The sequence below is a fragment of the Bos taurus genome, chromosome 2 (assembly GCF_002263795.3).
Source record: "Bos taurus isolate L1 Dominette 01449 registration number 42190680 breed Hereford chromosome 2, ARS-UCD2.0, whole genome shotgun sequence".
NCBI classification, from domain to species: Eukaryota; Metazoa; Chordata; class Mammalia; order Artiodactyla; family Bovidae; genus Bos; species Bos taurus.
Window position 1 is genome coordinate 27,337,737 of NC_037329.1, and position 7,345 is coordinate 27,345,081.

A 7,345-nucleotide genomic window follows, 5' to 3' on the forward strand; every position below is an offset into this window, starting at 1 on the left:
CCTAGTCTGAACAAAGGAAAAGAAAGATACAATCAAAGTTAACCCGTGATTCGTATGCCTTAAGCCTAGGTAGTTGCTGCTGCTGCTAAGTTGCTTCAGTAGTGTCCGACTCTGTGCCACCCCATAGACAGCAGCCCACCAGGTTCCCCTGTCCCTGGGATTCTCCAGGCAAGAACACTGGAGTGGGTTGCCATTTCCTTCTCCAATGCATGAAAGTGAAAAAATGAAAGGGAAGTTGCTCAGTCGTGTCTGACTCTTAACAGTGGACAATTAGCAATAGGCCTGTGGTCATACCCCAATAAGCATAATAGAATTTATGATTCTATTTGGTTGCACAGATAATTAGGATATTCTTTTAGGCAACAGAGAGTCTAGGTACGAGCCCTGGGGCTCTTCCATCTGGGGGGGTCTGGTTTTCCAGTTGGTATGTCGTTTCCATAGCTACTGGGCATAGAGCTCAAAGTCCACAGTCCGGCCCAAGATGGAGTCCTGCTTTCAGGATGGAGTCTGTTCTGTCTGTTTCCTCTTTCAGCCCCACCTGGGAAGCGTGTAATAGAGGTTAAGAGCAATTCAAAACTTGCCTTGACATTTCTTTAGTAGCCAAAGCATGTGAAGAATTGGAAATGGCACAAGCATGGATCAATAGGGACTTGGTTAAATACCTTAAGGTAACATGGGCTCACATTTAGAGGACTCACCATGTGTCAATATTTAATATTTGTAAAGCTATACTAAGTGCTGTATAAACATTAACTTTTAAAATCATCATAGCAATCACTCGAGATAGATCTGTATTATTTTGATCCTTATAATACACATAGGGAAACTGAGGCACAGCATGGTTAGGTGACTTACCTAAGGTCACACAGGTAGGAGCTGGAGAGCTGGAATTCATCTAACTCCAGTGCTTCTGTTTCCTTACTATGCTGCCTTGCTACTCAACCCGGATATTGGAGTGAAAGAGCCAAACAATGAGGACAGAGTACAAAATACACAACAAGTTGCGAGAGAAGTGAGTCTAGTTGTTTACCTATGTAAGAAAAAAAGATCCAGACACATATACACCAGGCAGATAACACTATAGCTCTGAAGGATGGAACTGTGGAGGAGTCTTCCTTTCAAGGGCCTACATTTCTATGTAATTTTAACATTTAAAACAAACATATACTGCTTTGAAAACAAATAAGACCAATAACACTTTTTAAAAAGGATAACAATTAGGCTAACTTTAATTTTAACCTTTTAAAAAAAGTTAGAACCAATAAGTGAAATGGAGACAGCAGGCCTTGTTAGTCCATATCTTCATGACTTTGTATAATGGTGGTTCCTTCCACCTAGAATTCCTTCTACCTGTAAGTTGCCTTAGTGGGCTTTCATTTATCTACAAAGTCCAGCTGGTGATATTTTCTCCAGATTTTTTTCTCTCACTTTTGTCTTTGTACTACTGTTATCCAAACTTGCCCTTCTTTTAATTCATCTGTCCTATTGTGTGGAGATTATTAGTTTAATGGTCTGCCTCCCACACTACTCAGTGAGCTCTTTATATAAAGTATGTGGAGCAAGGAAGTGTTCAATACATAAATGTTTTCATTTCATTGAATTCAGTTCTGAGAAAGTGGCCCCATTAGCTAGTTCCTCTTCATCCGTAAGATGAGAATGTTGCTTTTGAGTAGGCCTGTATCCTTAATTCTCAGGAAGCAGAGTTCAAAACACTGAGAGTCAAGATAAGTATGACCTCTGGGCAGGAACTCTAAAATGGGAAACAGTCCAAATGCCCTTGGGAGTCTCTGCTGCTCTGATTAAAAATGGCCTTGACAAGCAGGAAACTGAGAAGGAATCAGAAGGATCCCAAGGGGCCACTTAGAGAAATTTCTTGGAGATTTGTTGGTTAAAAATATATAAACATATGAGATAAGAAGGCTTGGAACCAAGGATTTAATCAAAAGGTGGCCTAACGCTAAGAATAGATTTTTAAAAACTGGAGTCTAAAATGAGCCAAGTTCTGCAAAGTTTGCCAGGAACATCTGAAGGAATTTTTACCATATCCACAGCAAGAAGAATGTGAAGGGACAGCATCTGGGCTGGGGGCTGTTGAACCACTTTTGATGACTGAGTGAGCAGCAGCCCTTAGTCAGGTTGTAGGGTTCCAGGTGTTCGAGGGCCAGGCCGAGAGGCTGGCCAGCAGTCGATCACAGCTTCACCGCGCCTTGACACAGCCCGATTCTGAGTCCTGGATGAAGCCGAGTGCTCCTTGGCCTGTTAGAGCCGACAGAGGACCAGTATCCTCTCTGCAGTCATTCCAAGCATATTAGAGCCACGGACAGTGTTTACGAGACATGACGTCACCTCCACCAATCGCCCTCAGAAGGAACTATAGAAGCAATCTCATTCTGACTAAACGACTTTTTATTTTTAGTCTCTGGTGGTTTGCTGCAGTGATTAGTTTCCTTAATTTCCATGTCTCCCCAGAGCTGGAAGAAACATTTCTGAAGCCTTGCCTTAGTGCATACATTAAAAAAAAAAAAAAAAAAAAGTACCTCTGCCCAAAGCCTCAGGATAAGAAAACAAAAAAACTCTACCTAATTCAGAAGCGCTAATGAGTGTTTTAAACTAGGGCAGGAGTGGAGGAAGGGTATGTGTGAGGGGGAACACAAGGATATTGTTACTGTTAATAGTCAGCCTAATTTGTAGCATCTAAAGTAAAACTAAACTTTTAGTTTGTATGGACTATCTGGTGGTTTAAAAAATAGCACAAAAGGTGTGTGTGTGTGTGTGTGTGTGTTTACCACTTTCCACTTCATAAAAATTTCCTAATTTTTAAATTTAAGTCCAAATGCTCACAATTAACTTACTTTCTAAATACAAAGCAGGCCTGTATTCATTGTGCTAGGGCTGAATTTTCACTGTGCGTGTCCAAGTTTCATATGTATTAATTTAAAATCTCCAGGTGTTAATGGAATAAAGATGAAATCAAATAGATAAATTTGCATAAAGCAAATTAGGATAAACTTGCTTTTCTCCAATAAGCCCTAGGAAATGAAAACTTAATGGACAACTAATTAACAATCGAGTCATCCTACAGCCATGCCCCATGGCCCAGCTTCCCCCCAAAAGCACAAGAAGGATATTTGACAAATGCAGATTAGTCTAAATTACATTATATCTTCACTGGCTCACCTGTGTTAATATTCATGGGAATTACTTACATTTTCCTAAAGCTCATCTAGGACCAGTCTTACAGATTTCAATTAAAATGCACTCTGGAATGTCAAGCAGAGGCTTGATTTTGTCTGCAGATCACAGTTTGGCATTTTTGTTTATGTAAATAATGTGCCAACCAGGATTTATTTGCCTTTTTCATCTTGGTTATACTTCTCCATTATAAATCATCGATTATAGTTATTTCCTATAAATCACTGCCAGGTTATGGAGATAGAATCTCAGAAAACATAAGCACTCCAAAGAGTTGTTTACCTCAGTTCCTTTGGAGCAAGAACTGAGGAGCTGGGGGATGGGCATGGAGAGGAGGAAGGGCTTTACTATTTCTCTTTTCACATTTAGAATTTTATATGATGTGCTTGTATTACCTATTCAGAAGAATAAAGTAATTTGTTAAAACCATTGCATATCCCTGGGACTGAGGGCATGCAGTGCATAAACTGGTTTACTCAGAACTTAGATTGTCAACCAGTCCTCTGTGTATTTATTTAAAATCTCCCCCTGTTGTCTTCTTAAACTATTTAACCCCTTATTTATCTTCTTTCACAACATTCAGAAATGGTCCTCCTGAAAAATCACTGTTTCTGTCATTTCTCCTTCTTGGAAGCATGTTATGTGGGCCTTCCCCTGGTAGCTCAGCTGGTAAAGAATTTGCCTGCAATGCAGGAGACCTGGGTTCGATCCCTGGGTTGGGAAGATCCCTTGGAGGAAGGCCTGGCAACCCACTCTAGTATTCTTGCCTGGAGAATTCTGTGGACACAGGACCTTGGAGGACTATAGTTCATGGGGTCGCAAAGAGTCAGGCAGGAGTGAGCAACTAACACAACACTACATAAGACCTTACTGAAAGACTGAAAGAATGGATAGGTATCAATGAGTTAGCAATTGTATAAGATGCTGTGCTGTGTGCTATGCTTAGTCGCGTGGGTAATCATTGTCTTCTCCAGGGGATCTTCCCAACCGAGGGATCGAACCCAAGTCTTCAGCATTGCAGGCAGATTCTTTACCACTTGAGCCACCAGGGTAGCGTGGTGAGGGACATGAAGATGAATAAACTCCAATCTCTTCTTTCAAAGCACTCAGTGTGATGAAAGGAGGCTATTTTATATTGTGATAGATTATATGAAAGAGGTCTTTACAGAAATGTGATGGAAATTCCAGAAAAGTACCCTGCTTGCTCATCTTCGTTGGGGAAGGGAAGAATGCCAGAAAAACTAGCAAGAGACAATCACACTTGCTGATGCTCAAAGGACACATATTAATTATCTGTGCATAATAGAGTATGTGTTGTTTTGTTCAGAAGAGTGCCTTGAGCTCAGGTGTGTGTAGAACCTTATAGTTGAGGCTGAAGAGATACTGAGATAAGATGTGGGAAGCCTTAGGTGCCATGTTCTAATTTTAACCCAAAGGTAATTGGAGCCACATAGGGGTCTTTTTCCATGTAGGAAATTCAGCACATTGTGATATTCAGATGTGCATTCTAGACTGATCACTCTGACAGCAGTATGGAGACTCCGAAGAGGTGTGACATAAGGAACAGGAAGAGGGGGAGCTTGTTGCCAGGAGAAAAACAGTGAATCCTTAACGTGGAGAGGAAAGGGTAGAGTTCTTAGATGGAACAAGGAGGACATAGTGATGAATCGGATTGGAGGTAAACAATGAAGAAGTGGATAGATCTAGAATGAAGCCTAGGCTTCTGGAACCCTCTGCAAGATTCCCTTCTCTATGGCCTCCATAGGAGGCACTATTGGGCAGGAATTAATAGGATAGGCTTTGGCGTGTGAAAAATATGATTTTAAAAGTTGGTTGTACTATACTTAGTACACTAATTTGTGGAGAAATTTCTTAACCCCCTTTAAGCCTTAATTTACTGATATGTAAAATGGAAATAATATACCACATAACTCATAGCAGAGTGTACACAATAAAATGTTCAGTAAACACTAGCTGTTTATATGACTTATCTTTTTATTTTTGCAAAATAAGGTAAGGCATTATTAAAGATGATTGCACAATAATATATACATAGAACACTGAAAACTACAACTATTATAATTTAAAAACTGCAAAAAAGCTAACATGAGTATTCTACTTAACAAGCAAGGTAGAATTCTCAGGAAGTTTTAGCTAATGTATTTTCTTTTCTCACTAAACTTCCCATTAAGAGAATGAGACACTTTGTATTACTTTATTGCTCTTGGAACTCAAAGTTGACAGTCTCATTTTTAAAGTGACTTTGTTGCATCTGAACAAGTGCAAATTTCACTTGAGACACTCTTAGGGTTTTGAAAACAAATATATGGATTTTAAGAGTTATCTCAAAGTTGCAGACAAATTGTAAGTTCAGTACACAGAATTCTTTTTTCATACCTTAATATTTCAGTGTGTATTTCCTGCAAACAAGGACATAATTCAACAAAACCACAGTACAACCATCAAAAGCAGGAAATTAACACTGATTTATTACTACCATCTACCTCTCAGTTCCACCAATTGTCCTCATTATGGTCTCCATAGCCGCAGAATCCAGTCCAGGCTCACGCACTGCATCTGATTGTCAAATCTCTTCTGTTTCCTTCACTCTGGAGCAGTTCTTTCATGCCATCGAGACACTTGAGGATTATCAGTTAATTATTCTGTAGATTTATTTGTATTTGCCCCTACGTTTGTACTTATTTGATATTTGCTCACGGTTAGATTCAAGTTAGGCTCCTTTGGCAGAAATATCACAGAAACAATGCTGCTTTCTTATTACATCCAATCAAGTGACTAAGATTCCATTTTTATCATTACTGATGGTGTTTACTTAATGGAGATGGCATCTGCCAGGCTTCTTTGCTGTAAAATTACAACTTCCACCTTTGAGGTTAATAAATATGTAGAAGAGATGTACCTTGAGATTCCTCATCAAACTTCCAGTTTATTTATTTACTGATTTATATGAACTCAGTTTCTCAGGCTCAGTGTCTCATGCTAGGCCCCACCTTGTATGAACACCCTCTTCACCCCACCCTGGTTCTCCATGCAGTGCCGTCCTCTCTCTGTAGACATCTCCTTAAGCCCATTTGGCCTCCAGCACCCAACTGTGGGCTATCATGACCTGCCCCACCCCCCCCCCCCCCCCGCCCGCTCCACCTGGCACGGACATCGTCCTGTTCTGTCCCATCCTAGGAATGAACAGGTCAGAAAGAAAAGAGAAGGGAAGGAAGGAAGACAGAGGCAGAAGGGGCAGGTCATCTTTATCATTGCTGTGCTTAGTCGCTCAGTCTTGTCCGATTCTCTGTGACTCTTTGTGACATCATGGACGGTAGCCTGCCAGGCTCCTCTGTCCATGGGATTTTTTTCAGGCAAAACTACTGGAATGGGTTGCCATTTTCTCTTTCAGGGGATTTTCCTGACCCAGGGATCAAACCTGCAGTTGATTCGTTACCTTCTGAAGCTTCCAAGAAACCCATCGTTATCATTAACATCATTATACTTCGTTCTGTCTTTGTTATCAGTGAATTGTTTGCTGGCTTATCTTCTTCCTTGTATTCTTCTGCTTTGGACATTTCCCAAGGTTCCAGTTTAGAAGACAACAGAGGAATGACTCAGAGCTCCAACTACGTTATCTGCATCACTGCTTTCTGATTCCGAGACCCAGGCAGGGTTCTTATTCTCCTTATACATCTGTCTCTCTCTCTGAAAAAAATGAAAATAATAATGATACCTGGTTGTGGTCCTATCTTTCCAATTTTGGGCAGACATTTCCAAATGAATGGACTCACATCAGCTCAAATTCAAAATGTAAAAATGAGCTCATTTTCCCCTTACAAAACATATTCATCTTCCTGAAGCCCTTATTTCTGTGAATACACACATTCATGCTACGAGCATTTATTGAGGGCTTACTGTTAGCAAGCATGGTGGCTAAGAATCCAGATATAAAAAAGCAAGGTCTCTGCCCCCAAGATGCTTAGAGTGATTGTGTGGTAGTGGTAGTGTGGTGGAGTGGATGCTTAGTCAGGAAGATAGTGTGATGAGCACTCTGATGGAGTTAAATGGTGGCATCTTTTCTTCTCTAGGAAGAGTACCACATTCCAAGAGACTAAGGCTTTCTAGCAGGTGGACCACACAAAGGTAGCTG